The 18065-nt window shown below is 35.4% G+C and overlaps 1 long non-coding RNA gene across 5 annotated transcripts in view; it reads right to left on the reverse strand.

Annotated features, from left to right (window-relative positions):
* Nucleotides 1-18065, reverse strand: part of LOC107319239 (uncharacterized) — a 191401-nt gene that overhangs the window by 49321 nt on the left and 124015 nt on the right. The gene's annotated exons all lie outside the window — the stretch shown is intronic.

Consider the following 18065-nt stretch of genomic DNA (forward strand, 5'->3'; position numbering starts at 1 on the left):
ATACTTAAGGTGTAAATAGCAAGCAATACACCTAGTAAACAACTCAGAATCCATGGCAACTTACCAAAGTATCTACATGACTAATGTGCACACTTGTGTTCCCACAGAGAGGAATTACATCCACTCTTCACAAAGACTCCTAACTTTGAGACTACCTTGCCTTGGGACAGGAGTCTTTCTCCCTCTCTTCCCTCTTGTGGTAGGCATCTGAAAGCACTTGGTGCAGACTTTCAAGAAGGGTATGCAGTGACAACTACTCATCACCTCTGTTCTAAGCTTATGTATACAGTAACAGTTTCATTGGGCTGAAATATTCTAATTCTTCTACTGTTATACTGCTCTGCACTCATTACTTCCCTGTTGGTCATGCGTAGAAATCAGATAAACCCTTTTTGTTATGTGTTTTCTACACAAAGATTTTTAAAATGATTTTTGGTTCTACTGTACTTTAAATGTACTTTCCCTACATTCTGATTTTTAACCATTCCCTTAATTATCAACTCTAAAAACCGCCAAGATTAGCCCCTGATATGCATTTTCCCTTTTCACACCACATCCCTATCAAGAAAGATTGCTACGACTTTACCTAGATACTGTCCAGTGAGGGGAAAAAGAAAACGAAACAAACTGGTTAAAAGGAAAGTTAAAATCCACGACGTGGAAAAAAGCACCTTTTCCTTAGAAAATGCATGAGTATTCATTAAAAAACAACAAAAAGGGCTGACTTCTTTCTCGTAAGCAAAGAACTGCCAGAAAAGCAAAAGCAAACTCTATGGTACAGAGTTCACTGCCACAAGAGTTGATTTTATCATCAGTAAGTTTTAAGCAATTAATCTTGATTTTTTTGGTCATACAGCAGGAATCAATTCTGCAGTTGGGGAGGGCAATGCCGAGGACAGTAGTACCAACATCTGAAACTGTTCCTACAGCTTGTAAAAAAATCACTTAAATGCTTTAGAATAAAAATGTTTTCAAATGTACGTAATTGTTGAGGCTTCATGGAAACAAAAGTGAGGTGCTTCAGGAAGAAGACTTTTTGTTCAGCCTCACTATTAACATTTCAGTCACTTAGCAAGTTTCTATATTTTTCTTTGAGCAACCTAAGAGCACAAACATTTTAAAATAAGCAATACATTTACAAGCATTTTCTCCATGACAGCATGGATATTTTAACCTTAAATATTTCAATCAGAAGGAAACAAAGAAGCCTCTCTATAGCTATGACAACAATCTTAAGCTTTGACAAACAATCTTAATGCCTCTCTCCATGTTATTTTATCATTGATCAATAAACCTAAATGCCAAGCATCCATCAAACTACAAGATTTGATTGCAAAAGCTGTCTTAGCTGGAGGAGATTCTCTCAAGTTCTGTGCTCCTAGAAATGTAACAGTAGAGGAAATCCTAACCCTATATACATCAGCCTTTGTCAGATGAACAGAGATCCTGAATTAGGGTTGCTTTGGCATTGTTTGTCCATCATCTGTGACTAGAACAACAGTTTGCTCTGAGGCGAAGAGATCTGCTTGGACCTATTTTTCTGTTAATTATGAAATCATCTATTGGCCTAACTATCCTGATCTGCAGTCTCGTTCAACTGCAGCCTTCTATGCTGATCAATAGTTATTTATCCTATTATATTGTCATGGGTTACCTAGATTTACCTATGCCCGTGACAGGGGGAAGCCACCCTGTAGGGGTCCCCCCGACCCAGAAAGGAAGAGAAAAAAGGGGAATGGGATAAAAACAGCAGCAATCTAAGGAGGAAAACTTATTTTACTAAATATGATATCGAAATACAAGATAACACAATATAATATAATTGAGGCTAATAAATCAAATGAAACAGAGAGAGAGAGTCCCCGAAAACCGAGAGGCCTACTGTGAACTCTAGGCGACACGGAACGCTTCCCACTCCCCAAGAAGTTCGAGAGCGAGCACTCCAGCCTGGGAATGAGATTATATAGTGTCCTGGTCCTGTGATTTATCCCTGACCACGATGTTCTCTGGGATATGTAGTCTTCTTCTGTGAACTGCACATTTGGCAAAATCATTCATGCTTTACATGATGTTATGATGTGGAATACTGATTGTTACAAAATCATAATATATATTCTACAAACAAGTCTCCTGGGTTCCAGATCCAATTATCAGTGAACCAAAGTGGAAGAACAAAAAGGGGGGTGGCGGGGGGGGGGGGGGGGTGGAAGAAGTGGATAAAGAAGGTTTATCTCAACATTTCTTTATAGAGAAGTTCAAAGAATCAATTCCATCAACCCAAAGAACTGCTATATGTAAGAGTGCTTCCCCAATGACTCATCCATTTATCAGACAGAAGATGACAGAGCTGCTGAAGAATGGCCATTTTCACAAACTTAAGCAAAGTCATAGGTGAAAATAAAAGAGAGGAAATACACATGCAAATTGCAAGGATTATTGCAGGCTGTCCTCTTCTACTTCCTATTTCTGTTTGAGTTATCATTACAGCCCAGCTCAAAAAAACCTTGGTTTTTAAGAGCATAAAATATACTTATGAAAATGCCTCATTTTATTATAATAAAGTTAATCATACATGTACGCATATGCAAAACTGCAGCTTAGTTGATAATATATACTATCTATTCTGATAGAGTTCTTATGAAAATCATTTAACCTGTCGCACTCCTCACTGGATAAATAGTAGACGAAAAACAATAATTGTATTTGTTGAAGTCTGCCATTTTGATTCATATTCTTCCCATTAATGTTGCCTATCATAAATAACTTAAAAGCTTGCATATATTCCAAAAAAACCTAGAAACACAAGTAATAAGACAAAAAAAGAAACACTTCAGAAATATCCTAAACCAGACTGATTATAAAGAAAGCAGATTGCACATAGAACTAGGACACAAAAGAACAGGGAGCGGCAAATGACAGCTTTTTCAGCTAGCAAGAAAACATTTTACTACTTCCAGAACGTCCTGTATATGATGGAAAAGCCCTATCAAGTGTCCCAAGGGGGCTTACAGTTTTGCTTCAAACTGTTGCCAATAAATAAATAAGGTCAAATGTCCTTTACCATTTCTGCATCTGCAAGCATACTGGCAGAGCTAAAATGGCAGTGAACAAGCCATTTCTTCTACTATTCTTCATAGGAAGACAGAACTTCAGTCAAACAGTTTACAAGGATTTAGAAGAACTCTTCCAAATCTAAAAATACCTTTAAACACAACCTGATCAATTTAGAGAACTCACTCAAAAGGCCATGAATGTCTGCAGTTAAAAGCGTTAATCATCTTCAATAAGAGATTTTCATTCCTAGAAAAAATGAATAGCTTGTCCTCGGACCTACCAGCTGAGCTACATAATACATAATAGATTTCCTTTTATGCTGTTTTTCTATCTCGACTCTTAAATCTTCTAAACAGGAAAGTTCCTTTTGATATGATAGATATTTGGACAAAACTCAGCAGGCTGCTGTCCATTAAATTTTGCATTTTGTGTTTCTGTGACAGTATGGTTGTAAGGACGGTATACAAAGCTAACTTGAGTGCAGGCATCATTTTACACTTGTACTGGGCAAGATAACTACTCTTATTATATTTTGCTCACTGTAGCATTCCATAACTGTTTTGCTCCTCTGCAGCATATCCCTGAGATGTGTGTGCTTATTCATAGCATTTTCATTTAAATTCTTCCCAGATAAGAACAGTGAATCATAATTTGAGAGTTTCTTTCATTAATTTGCTTTAAATTAATGTTTTATGTAAATGACTCAGAAAAAGGAATATTATCCAAAATTATATTACAGCCTTTGAAAAAGAATTATTATCAATTTTCTTTCAAGAATATTACTTACTGCAAAGTTGTCCTCTTTGAAGATGTAGAAACTATTTATCTGTTTTTTGCGTGTAGGGATAATTAATTCAGTTGTTTAGAAAAAGCTTTTCACATCTGTAAGGAGGGCATTCAGTTCTTTGTTGTTTTTCCATTTTGATGATATTAAGTAAGTTTTTTCCCTCTCATTATGATACCTAACTTTATTTCCAGAACCGCTGTATTTGAAAGCAACAAAATCAACAGTAAATTCTTTTCAATGGGATGAATTTAAAAAGCTTTTTCAACATACTAGATGAATCTGTTTGATTGCTTCATTGTTCTTTAATTCAGTAAGAGATAATAGTAGTTGCGCTTTCTCATTAAATTAGTCCTTGAGCTATTACTTTGTTAGTTTTGAATATTTCAAGTGTAAAAAGGGATAGATTTTGTTGTTGATATTTATGCAAGAGTAAAATATCTTTATTTGTAAAAGAAAAATCTTAATTAGCATAAATGTAGCTTTTACCAAAGCTTCTCTAATACTCAAAGGAATTCCTTTATACAGATGACAGCAAGGCAGCCGAAAGATCAAAGTCATAAACATCTGTTTATAAAGATTAATGTTTCTGCAATGCATTCAGAAATTTGGTTGTATAGATGGTTGTTTGCAAGAAAAAAAAGTATTCCATTACCCCTCTAAGCACAAGAGGGTATAAAGGTAGTAAATCTCCACAAGATCAATAGGAAAGTCAAGCAGCTTAATAAGTTGCCCAGACAGTTTGCACAGTCTCTGTCTTTGGAAGTTTTGAAGACCAAGCTGGATAAAGTCCCCGAAAACCTCATCTCACTTTAACATATCCAGCAGTGATTTGAGCAAAAGATTGGACTTGAGCTCAACTGAAGTCTCCTCCAATCTGAAATCTCTTTGTTCTCGTAGAACTCTTATTTTTTTGTTTTCATATTTTTATAGTATTTCTCACAAAACTTTTTTTATCTACTAGTTAAATAAAATGGTATCTTAAAAATTGTTGTTAGAAGAATTTGCCCTTTTCCTTTGATGCTATAGTCTACTACATATCCATGTACAGTACAGTCTACAGTAGTTGACATCAACCTTTGATGTAGGCACCTATGATCTCAAACTACTGCATTGTTCCTTTTTCTGATTACCACTACCATTCCTTCAATACCAAACTTCAGCTAATTAACTTAAGATCACTAGTCTGCAGTCAACATAATCTGTGGAAGTTATTAAGGTCTCAAAATTGTAAATGGTTGACAAACATTGCTCTGGAGAATTCCAGAAAAGAAAAGAAAAAAAAAAAAAAAAAGAAGTGATCATCTTTGGTGAGCAGCTCATTACAGACAAGCTTTTAAGTCAAATTCCAGTTCTCTTTAAACACATGAAATGAGGACACCGATCTTCTTCTTCCAAATAAGTCATACACTCTTCTGCAGTTAGACCACTCTCCACAGGAAGACTAGCAGCTTATCAGAATTCTCTCTTGATGGACTTGGGGAGATTAGGATCAATTCTGTCACAATGGGATAAGTCTTTTAAAGCAAAGACTCTTTTTTATCACAAAATCTTAATTTTATGTTCTGCAAGAAGCATTAAGTCATAAGTGCATATATCTACCCTATCAATATGTTTATATAGAATTATAATTGAAGAAATTACTGATTAATGTTAGGTTGGAGAACTTCATCTCATCATCACTAGTCATACACTGAGACCACTTCCAAATTTTTGTCAATGAAATTATCAAAGGTCATTTGCAGCAGATTATCTGTGCTTGGATAATTCTTTTCTCCCCTGGGAGCCTAAACATGATTTGATAGATTCCTAACAGGGCTGGAAGGGACCTCAAGAGGTCATTTCATCCCTTCTTTGTCCCAGGGCAAGATCAAGCATATCAGTCTTGACAGATGTTTGTCCAGACTGTCTTTTTAAAAACTTCCCACTATGAGGATTCCAAAACCTCCCTAGGCAGTCTGTTCCAATGCACCACTATTATTACCTTTAAAAGGTTTTCCAGTAACTAACCTGAATGTCCTTGCTGCAATACAAAAGCTGCTTTCTGAATATTTCTGAATACAGAAAATAAATTATTTCCTTTCTTTTACAGACATTTTTTCAGAAGACAGATCAGAGATTCAGAAAATGCAACTAAAAGTAGGGGTCAAGAGAACTTAACTATTCAACACTAAAGGCAGAACAATAAGACGTTTAAACATGTAAAAGTTCTTCTAGTGATCCAAACTCTTTTATTTAACACTCAGGAACTAAAATGTATCTTTAGATTGCTCAGAAGTTTCTCCCTAAATTAGTCTAGAAGTATCCCTCCTTGGATCCTCCTTTTTTTTTTTACTAGGTCGGTAATGTCTGATGACTGCAACCTGATTGTTACTTGATTATCAACCTCAAGCTATCCAGGCAATTATTAATTCCCTGCTGATACGGGCTCTCTCCCTTCGAAGTAAATGGTGGTGAAATCAGGATCTTGACTCTTAAATATCCAAAGTTACATCCCTGAAGTAACGAGCTGTTCTGTTCCTCCCAGGAATATACATAATCCAGGACAGAACAGGTGCTAATTGTAATCTATTATATTGAAAACCTTCAATTTTATCAACAGACTATTTCCAGGAAGGCATGTCAAGGGTTAAACCATGAAAGTAAAAAGAATTGGTTCAGTTTTGTTCATTTTTCAGAAAGTTTCATAATTAGTGCTGGGGCACAATGGGCGCGGAATTCATTTCACAGTATCACACTCAAAAACAAGCTGAATTCCTCCCTGCAAAACCTTGACAACAAGATACCAATAACCCTGTAATTTCAATTGTTCACTCTCTCCTTTTTTTTTTTTTTTTTTTTATGTGTACTGTATTTCAGTGAAGTCTCATCTTCCCAGCCCAGTGCCATAGGCTAATAGTCTGTAACAAAACTCACCCTCCAAAAATGTCAGATGTAATGAAAAAAACAACTTCACAGATGAGAGTTGGCCTGCACTAAATCCTAAGAGCCCTAACTCCCAGGTTCTGTACGTTCTTCTCTTTCATTCTTCAGCCCCATATTAGAAATGTTTGTGAAATTGAAGAATTCCTGCTTCTTTCTACTGAGTCACTCATTACCCATCAAAGCATAACAGATTTTCAAAGAATGAAATTTCTACTGTCAGTTAAGGAAAAAAAGACCACAGCAACTGAACCCAAAAACTGACCACAAGGCTTAATGACCTGCTGAGGAATATTGTAAAGAACTAGTAGCAGGAGATGCACATTCAATTTGCCAGCCTAAATGGTTTGCCTTCTTCTATGACACTGTTATACAATACTGAAGTAAGTATAAAATACAACAGATCTGATTCTGTAACATTTTGTACTGGTATAAATTAATTCCAAGGCACAGGGCCTTTAATTCTGTAATGCCCTGATGAGTATTAGGAACCACGGTGAAAGAGAAAAAAGGAAAGAGAGGTGGGAAAACTATCAAGAGGTAAAAGATCACACTTGCATTAATTTTAAGCATGTATTGTGTGTATTTGGATAGTTCTGGGAACAAATATTTAAGCAAATCTTATACTGAATATATGTTAACAGGTCTAGCATTACAGAGCCTTCCATTCATTTATAGCCGCAACTAACAAAGGCAGTATTGCTATCCATTTGACCCTGAACTTCACCACTAATAGCCGATAAATAACGTCTAGGTCAGAAACAAATAGCCTGATTGAATTCTGATTATTTGACTTGACAATCACTGGACCTCGATAAATACAAAATGAAGTTAACACATTGCCTCTAACCAATTTTTAGATACTAGAGACCATATACAATTAATACTAATTAGATTCAAGCAAGTGTCCTGGAAGCAGAAGTGAAAACACTAGCTCTTATTTCAGAACTGTACTGAAGTAAAACGCTGCCGCTTCTGAGGAAAACACAAAACTACTAAAAATATCAGTGTATCTTTCTTCATATATGGGAGTTGCCTCTTTTCCTTGGTATTAGCTGACTGGTATAAATCTTTGATAAAACAATATCACTATAAGAGTGTATTAGTTTAGAGGTAGTTCTTTATGAAATGTTCAACCAATATCGCGTTGATTTATGCCATAGTGTAACACAATGTACCATCTTTATTGAATAAATAATACGCCACTGCTAGGAATGTGATGGTTTTCCATGTTACATTTTCTATTTTGGCAGGTAGTTAAATGTCAAGTCAGTGCTTTATGCTGACTTTAGACCTCACCAAAAGACTTCCCCAACGCATCACATAGCTAAGTCCACTGAATCTCACGTGTGGAACAGTGAATTAATTTTACAAGCCACACAGTATACAGTCATGTTCAGCTTTTGCCACTCTGAATGAAAAAAGAAATCCACGTGTCCATATAGGGCTTTTTCTTAGAATCTAAAGTAATATTTTCTACTTATAGTTTTTTTTTCATTAATTCAGATTGGAATCAATATTTTTTATAAGAAGTGGTCAATTAAAAAAAGTCAGGATTCTTATCATTATGTTTACAGAAGACAAATGGGAAGCTGGGTGTAAAAGGTGGTGTTAAGTGTTTATAGTACATGTAAAAGTCTCTGCTCTCACCTGAAGCCAAATGGGTGGCTTCAGTCTGCAAAGCTCAACATTTTAAGTGTTACATAACTGTGAAATCTGACCATACATAAGGCAAGGTAGGCATTTCTGAGTATCACATCCTTATTTTGGTATTATCTAGGAGCAGAACAATTCTGAAAATGAGTTGTATCTACCTGTTTTTGTAAGCCTGAAACTACCTGCAATAATATGTGCAACACATTTTTATTAAGAGTAAGAAAATAGATCTCAGAAGGTCATTCTGGGTTTCAAAAGGAGATGATTTTGAATATTTTTATTAACAAAGATGTGGGTCTGCCATCACTTCCTAAAGAGGTTGTCAATCAAAAATGATACAATTGCTCTTAAGTGTTTAGAATATTTGGATTTGTGATTAAGTACCAAGTCCTAATTTTTATAGTTTTTTTATCCACTATATATGTAGAGAAGTTTCATATTCATTTCAGTTCAATATATTATCTTCTGTCTACAATCTAAAAAATAAAATTAAGAAAAAAATAATGCTACTTTGCTCTTGGCTTTTTCCCCGTCTAGCCTAAACACTGAAAATGTCAAGTTTGCTCACTAATTAAACATGTCTGTCTTAGACTGCACTTGTATCTTTCATCATAATGGTGCAGAGTCCCAGGGAGACATTATACATTCATGTTTTCAAATATAAGATGTAAAAAATACAAATACAAATTTAATGGTGCAATCTCTTAATGAGATAAGCAATTATGGCATGGGAGAAATGAAGGAATTAGCCTCCTGAAAAGTTCTCAGTATTTATGGGCCTGGGGCTTCAGAGTCTGGTTAAGACACACTTTTTGCAATCCTCTAAAAAGAAGACGAATTAAATGTGAGTTATTAGTGGAAGTCAGAGAAAAATATGCTTAAAAATGGAGTGCTAATCTGCACAGTGTGCATTAAATTTATAATATAAATCATAAAGATGGCATTTTCTAGGATTGAAATTGTAAAGGAAAAGATTTCTCATGGTATTTTGGCTCATCTGCATCCACTTAGAAACCAAACTAAAACAACAAACAAGCAACAAAACAGTAACAAAATCTGCTAACCATAGACATGTATTAGCAATCCAAAACTGTAGCAAAAGCATTTTCCAGAAGTCTAGCTCTAACAGTGGCTTCCTACTACTCATGCAACTGAGGGCTGTCCTACTGGGATTCTTTTACTGATTAGAGTCTTTTTCTAATCTTTTTGAGAAAAGAAATTCAACTTTCAGTTTTAGAATAATCAGTGAGGTTCTGCTTTGTAAATAAATCCCAAATGTTTCCTATTCCAATACAGAACAGAAATTAAGTTTCAGTGTGATTGCAAGGTGACATGCAGCCAGATTATTAATATTATATTTTGGGATTAGGCTTGATTTTGATCCTGTTTATACAGTCTGTTCCACCTGATTTCACAGAAGATACATCTAAGTTAGGGCAGTGAACAACTGTAACGTTGCCCAGATTGGTGGTGGATGCTCCATCCTTGGGGACGTACAAGGACAGGCTGAACTGGGCTCTTAGAAACCCAGTCAAGCTGTAGGTATCCCTATTCATCGCAGAGGAGTTGAACTACATAACTTTTAAAGCTTACCTCCAACTCAAACAATTCTACAATGATTGTATGAAATTTAAATGGATCTTAGTGAGATTGGAATTAAGTGCTTGATTTTAGAAATACAGTAAACTATCAGAAATGGTGATTTATTTTCCTATGTACCAGATAAAACAAAAACCAAAAAGTTGCCATTTTTGCCTTGTCTGCTGTTTTAGAGAGACAAGGATGTAAACACTTTACCACTGTAAATAGTTCTCATGAAGTTATTCTGAATTAATTAGTAGGATATTTAATTGAACCATATAGGCAGAAGAATAAATACCTCTTTGGTTGTATTCCCTGGAGTTTCTTGACAGTTCATTAATGCAAAAGTGCAATCGGCAAGGAGATATAATACATTCTGTTTCAGTATCTTGTCCTATCAACTGCTTCTGTAAATAGAACATTAACTGCATTTCTCTAAACACATAGCCAAATGTGGAAGCCGCTAAAATAATCTCTTCCAAAACAAAGCTTTTGTTGATCAACTCCATTGACACTGAGAAAATCAGTAGGGAAGCTTTTCAGAAATCACCAAAATTCCATTTTCAGAAAGAATATGTGCACTGAGAGGATTGCATTTCAGTGCAAGTTACTGAGACAACAGCTCCTAAAACACATGCGTGCTTTTCAAGAGCATATGTTCACATTTTCCCCCTGGCCTTCCAAAAAATATTTACCAATTGAAACAAAATTCAGAATGCTTACTAAGCATTTATTATTTTCTTTTTTTTTACTCTACCACTGAATAAAATGAAATTCCAAAGGAAGCAACCAAGCAACGGTAATTGTACTATTGCTACTTCAACCACCAACAAAATCTATCTCTACTATTTTATCCTATAGTATGGATTCCTCGTATTCCACTGAAAAACAGAACAAAACAACCACCCACATGAGCAGAAGCTTTGCAGAACTGGCAGAAACACTTGCCAAAAACTGACCAGAAATAAAACCTTTTGGCATGCAACATATGATGGGTGCATCACTGTAGTTAGTTCAGCAGAGCTCTTCTAAGGTCCTTTCCTTAATGTTGGACAGTTAATAAACATTAATCCATGAACATCATCATAATCTTTAATGATAATCTTTTACCCAAGAAAAACTAATTCACACTTTTCCCTTCCTCTTTTCCCTTCTCTAAATCTCCTTTACTTGATCTAGTGAAGAATAACCTACCCTCAGTACAGCACCAAATAGTAATTTTTCCAAACCACCTCCTATTTACTCTACAATTCACTCCAGCTTTACTCCTGTAGATTCACTGATGGTTTCTGACTGTGATAATTAGACTACTACTTATTCTCTGTTTCTGGTAGTGGTCTCATCTTCACTGCCATCTTCATGAACTCACACTTAATTTTTCCTCCCAAACTGAGCATCTCTGAGATCAGCAAGGCTGTTGTCCAAATTCTCACAGTGCTTTAATCATGGTCACGTGGTTAGCCATTCAAGCTACCCTTTCAGAGCTCTACCTATTCAGTTCATTTTCTTTTAAATCCTTTCCAGAGTGGCGCACATCATGCTGACATGCAACACTAAAGAAATTGTTCAGTAATTCTTACATTCATTCCAGCTACCTTTCTTTTGTACTATGTCAATCTCACACAATTGCTAGGTCACTGTCCCGTTTCTCACCCTGCATCCAAATTCATTCTGAGTTCTGCTAGCATATCATTCATATCTGGAAGGATTATATTTGACACTTTCAGTGGGAGATGTTACTTCAGGTTTTCATGGAGATGATTTTCTTTCACCTGCACAATGAATATTATTTAACAATGTTTTATGCCTTTCAAAGTATTTTTTCTCACATTAATCACACGCTTGTCTTCTCTCAGGACTTTTCTAGTTTGTGATTTAATAACCTCGGCTGACAGTGCAAAATCTCCTATCAATAATATTCTTCAGACATCTCTGCTGAAATACTACTTCTAATTCTATCCTGCTGAGTTGATCTCATATATTCAATTCCAAATTTATTTAGGATTTTTCACTGGACTTCACTTTTGTCCCTAATAATCAAGATCACTTTGAGAATCTTCTTCTTTCTTGATCCAGTTCCTCACTACGTACCTCCTCAGATATGCCTACAAGGGTTACCTTAGCAACTTAACACTAAGCTCCTGCCCCTCCTTTAGCATCAGCAGTGCTCAAAAATTAATACTGGCATCAGCTACATCTGTTCTGATAACAATTCAGTAAAATTTCAGTGAACCTTGGACTCCTTCATTTTTTAATTCAAAACACATAGTACGTAGGTTGCTCCAGAAGTTATGCCTCTTATTTAGTTTTACAAAAACTACAGCAGATACGAAGAGCAGAATACTTTAATAGAGCACATTCTCAGCTACAGAACACTATTTTTTCAGCAGTCACCACCACAAGCTACACATTTTTGCCAGCAATGAACAAAAGCCTGCATGCTACACTTGTAAAGAATTGCACCAGAGGAGGTGACCCACTGTTGCTGTCACCACAGCTGAAACCACCATCCACTGCCTGACTGTGCTCACATCCAATGTTCAGTCTCTCTAAACATTCAGCAAGCATTGATGAATGTCAGTGGGTGCCATTTTTTCCACATGGAGAAACTCAATGTCACACCTTTGCTTCACAGGCACTCCTATGTCAGGCTCAGTTCTGTCAGACTGCCCCTCTGCTGCCATCTCACACAGCAACAACATGTAATTGAATACTGGTGGGCAGGTTCAACCTCTACTGCTATACCACCAGCATCTGCCTCTGATGTTCTGATATTACATAATAGGAGGTGTTTCTTTCAGAACTTCTCTCATAGTTGGATAATCTCTAGATGGGCTTGTTTGAAGTAGTAGTGTTTTAGTATTGACAACATACAGCTTTATAGTATTCTATTGCGGCAGTAAACCTGTAACCATTAAACAAGCATGAAGCACCTGAGCTACTTGCAAGTAAATGTAGGTCAGCTGTTTTATGATACCTGACTCAGCTACTTCTGATGAACTGACCAGAGAGAATACCAACATAGCTAGGAGAGCACCTTCAGTAAAATGAGTAAAGTAAGTAGACATAGACTGACCTTTCCTTTCCCAATTTCCGTGTCACTAACCTAGTTTGAAGTGATGTGACAACACTGGAGAGAAGCTAAAACCTCAATAAGAACTTTACCTTGTTTCTTGTATCTCAGTATGACTCAATCCAGCATAAAACAGACTGTAAAAATGAAAAGCTGTTCCATGTGCATTTGCAGTAATTAAAAGGCATATAAAGAAATGTTATCAAAGATCAAAGAATAAGAAAGAAATAGATGTAAAAAGAGAAGAACGCATTATTAGAAATTTTGGAAAATCTATCCTTTGAATTCATTTTAATACAAACCCCAGCAATTATATTTTATTCTAATTGACACAGTGAGGCTTTAGTTGACTGTCTCCATACTATTCTTCCTTCTCCTGACTTATCTATGACAACTGGAAATACAATGTCTATAAATGATTAATCAAATTTTCCAGTAATTCTTTTTTGAGTTGTCTATACACCACAACCTACACAGACAGGATCATAAAAGGTGCCACTTTCCGCAGATCATAACAGGTCTAAATTCAGATCTAAAATCTGAATATATGAAGAGTAAAAATAGAAAAATTCAGAGTATTCACAGAATCGAGATATCCTAAATGAACTTCTGAATGTCAGACAAAAAAATAAATAAATAAATCTACATCTGAGGTATCAGGAAAAACCTAGCAAAGCTTTCTTCTGTATTTAATTCTAACATGTTTATTAGGACATCTGTTCGCTTGCTTTGACCTTTAGTGAGATAATGACCTTGCAGTCCGTAAACTTCTGCTTGATTTCAATAAAGACACAAATTTCAGCACTCAAATTACATGTAGTGAGATAATTCAAATAGAAATTTCATATTCTAATGATGGACTGAACATGGAAATAAGCTCTATGGCAATAAAAGAAAGAAGGGTAAATAGGACATAACAAGATTATCACGTGGAATAGGTTCATCCACCAACTAGATTTTATAAACTATTGCAATAAAATCAATGAATTTCTATTTACAAGGGTTAAAAGGGTAAATTTAATGGACTGGATTATGCTCATTAAATTGTTTCATTACTTTCACTTTACAACTTTGTGAGGATTTTAATAGAAGATTTAAGATACATCATGAAATTAACATATTTGTTATTTAGCAACTATGAAAACACTAGCTTTCATGGGGAAAGACTATACAGAATTGGTCTACAATCTAATTAATATACATTGTGAATTTCAAAGCTTTTAGTGAGCAGAAAAAAAATAACCTGAGGATTTTTATATTTCCTTTTAAGCAAAAATAAGAGATATCTTGGCTAATTACAAAAGTCCTTATAGGAGAGCTAGAAAGCATTTAATGCACGGTGAAAAAAACAACTTTTCATCAGCTGATCATCTTAAAAGTGATGGGAAATTGCGTAACAGTGAGAGATGGAAAATTAGGTGCAAGAAAATGCTGTGAATGATTGGCAGGTTTGGTTCATCCTTCAAAAAATCTCAAAAGTTCTCTTCCCTATACCATTGAGAGGTATTTAATTTCATATACTGAGTAATCCACAGTGAATTGGACTATAGGGCAGATTTAAAAAAATATTTAGGCATCTATCACTTCTCTATATATGTTTTCATATAGCCACCTGGTAAATAATTTTCTTTGTACAACAATTTTCTCCTGTCTGAAGCTACAGGAACCATACCGTGGAACTTAAAATACTAAAAACCCCTGTAAAATTTGGTTAAGCAGCAGCTTTTTGGAACTAAGGCCTTTCTTTACAAAAACATTTTAAGATACAGTAAAGCTCTAACTAAAGTGTATGTATACATGATATATATACTCCATTTAGAGTATATACAGACCATTCATCAGCTACGCTACCAAACCTAATTAAATGTCCTTGTTTGCATTTATGTAAAGTAATACGTTTTTGCGGTGCTTTTTATTTGTTTCCCAGAGGAAAAGTAAGAATAGTACTGTTTGTTAACCAGATTAGAAAGGGATGTAAAATAAGTACCTCGGGTAATTTTAATAAAAAGTACTTAAAGCCTTACTACTGAGAAGCAAGGAGTAAAAACAACAACTGTTCAATTGAATTATCAAGAAGTTACCTTCAAAAAAGACAATTACAAACAATTAAACTATTAAGAATAAACATATAAATTATTGCACAAGGCTGTAGAGTTATAGCCATGCAATGTGCTGCAAAGTAAAGTAACTTATTAATTACAATGGGAAGCCATATGTGAGAACAACTGCTTAGTCAACAAACATGACTCAAATTATTTGTTGGGGATAGAAAATTTCAATGGGATGGTTTACTGTGTGTTTGCCATGTATTTGCTGTTGTCAAAATGCAAAAGAATCCAAACATGTCCTAAACTCAGCCACTAAGTTCATCGTCCCCAAATGCTCTTAACTACTTCATCTGCAAGGATAAATGAGGACACAGACAAGAACCCCACAGTGTGGATAAACCAAGTTCCTTTCACACTTCTTTGTTATTATTAAAAAGGTCAGTTACTTATGTTAATGATGGGAAAGAAAGTGCTTTAGAAAGAGCAATGATCTGGCAGATAGAGGGAGAAAAATAAGTTAGCAGATAGTTTCAAAGAAGGAAACTGTAGCTGATTTCCCCTTTCACATGAAGGATATTGCATTAGGGTTTCTGATACGCATCTGTAAGACTTCCATAAAGACTGCAGCTGCTGAAAAGTTCATCTGAAATTGGGTGTAGTTAAATTTGTGTTATTTATCTGCAATATTCCTGTTTTCCAGAGAGTTGTACCTCACCAAAGAGCAATAAGATACTATTTTCCTTCCCTTACTTATCTGTTAACTAGGTAAGACATCCATAGCTTAGTCAAAAAGCAAGTTCTTTGATCCAAAGTGATAATTTAGAAGGAGCTCTATCACCTCCTTTGGGTTTACTTTGCCCATTTCACTTCCAGTTTTGAAAGTAACTCCTCTTTTCTTCCCTGCTTGGGCCAAGAAAGTGGGTTAGGCAGTATTTCAAGGAGTAAGCAGAGCCAGAGACCACTGAGAAAACAAGGCAGGCAGTAGCAGAGGCTGCACAGATGAAAGAGCAGTCCCACCATTCCTGAGCAATCTGGCAGAGGGAACCCAGGTTTAGTCCAGAGTTCAGATCACTAGACAGATCTAAGCTGAAAGTAGAGAATCAAGTCTCTTGAGCAGAATTTGGATCAGGGCAGGACACAGGCATTTCTGCCCCACAGCTCAGCCTGGGGGCCCTTTAGGAGCACTGCTCATTCATCTCTCCTTGCAGCACACAGTGGTACTCTGCTGACACCCAACCTTGACAACAAATGTGTCAAATGAGAGGTATGATGCAAGATCATCACCAGGTGAGTGGTGGAATACCAAGAGAGTAGTAGCTGAAAGGCTTAAAAAATTGAAAAAAATCTAAGTTCTCCTATACAGAATGGAAATTTTCACTCTAAATCTTTCGAGTGTAAAGTCTAAGCTTTTAAAAATCTACACTGTCTCATTTTTGTGGTCCTGATAAATGCATAGATGTATAATAATACATATTAACAGATTCATCTATGTATTGCTATACCACATAAGAAAACACAGTATATGGCATCATGTAAGAGTATTCCTAATGGGAAGTACAGCTAAAATCCAAACACAATATTACAAAGGAAAAAAGTTAATATAAGTCATTCCACAAAAAGCTCCACATTTGTGATGCCAGGAGAATCATTCTCTGCTTTCCCTTACCACTAAATTCTTTTCCAGTTCTAAAACAATTCTGAAGAGCTGGATATCTATTGAGAGTTCAAATGGTATTATATATAGCTTTTTCTTTTTTCTTTTTTTAAAGGATACATTTTACAATCTAAACAATAAATTTGAAGCTTTAAATTCTTGCTTATCTTTTACTGGCATTTCTTGTCATTGCAAGGGTAACACAGGTAATTCTAAACAGTGAGTGGTACACTGGTTATCACGGTTAAGATCTGTAGTCTCTTTGTATTGAATGGTAAATGCTTAAATATTTGCATCTAATCCGACAAGTGGACTCAGCAGGAATGAATCAGCCATATGGATGTAGCTCTCTTTCTCCTCTGTTTATTTTGCTGCTATAACCAAATTTTTCCTTTCACAAGTGCTGTAATTTTCCTCCCCATTTTTGAAGAGGAGGTTTATTCTCATCTCTAAAAAAGAACATGATAGTCAAGATTATAGGCTGTCTATAAACCCAGACTTCAGCTAGAGCTGAGAGGTTTCTCACATATCTCACTTCATAACTAGATGAATGCTTACTTGATTTCAGGCATTCATTATGATTTACAGTTTATTTGACCTCCACAAATAACATGCCAAAGCAGTAGACAAATGTCTTTTGAATTAAATGTAATCAGTTCTATTTGCAGATGTCACGGCACTGAAATACACATCTTCTGAATAATAAAATCTATGAATTTTAAGATCAGCAAAGATATCTTGTCAAGCAATTGGTAGTAATTTAGTTATTTGAATAAATAACGGATATAAAACAGACATTCCAAATTCAACTGTAAAATATTATTGAAACATTTCTGTGTTGCTCTTTAGCTGTGCCAACATGCAGGTGATAAAGTGGAAATAACATTTACCTCCACACAGGTCATAAATGCTTAGGAACTCAACCCACTTACTTTGATGCATATATATGAATTTAGCTGCTTCACTTTAGACATATAAAAGCTGTTTAGAATCACTCAAAGTAGGGACAGGAGATATTGCATTTAAATGTATTCAAATAATTTACTAACCAAATTAAGCATAAAAGCAAGTGGTATATTTTCAAAACAGCTTATCCACAAAAATACATCATATTTAATGCAAACATTTATAGTCCTGGGGGATACATGGACTGTACCGTTTGATAATGTTTCACAAAGATGATGAATTAATGATACGACACATTACTCAGATTAAGGACAGGGCCTTCAAATTGCTAAGGTTGCTCTTTTGTAATTGCCTAATTGTCAGGTACCTTTTCAGGTTCATATAACA

Source organism: Coturnix japonica, chromosome 6, assembly GCF_054131305.1.
Source record: "Coturnix japonica strain WE chromosome 6, WE-NBRP24, whole genome shotgun sequence".
Lineage (NCBI taxonomy): Eukaryota > Metazoa > Chordata > Aves > Galliformes > Phasianidae > Coturnix > Coturnix japonica.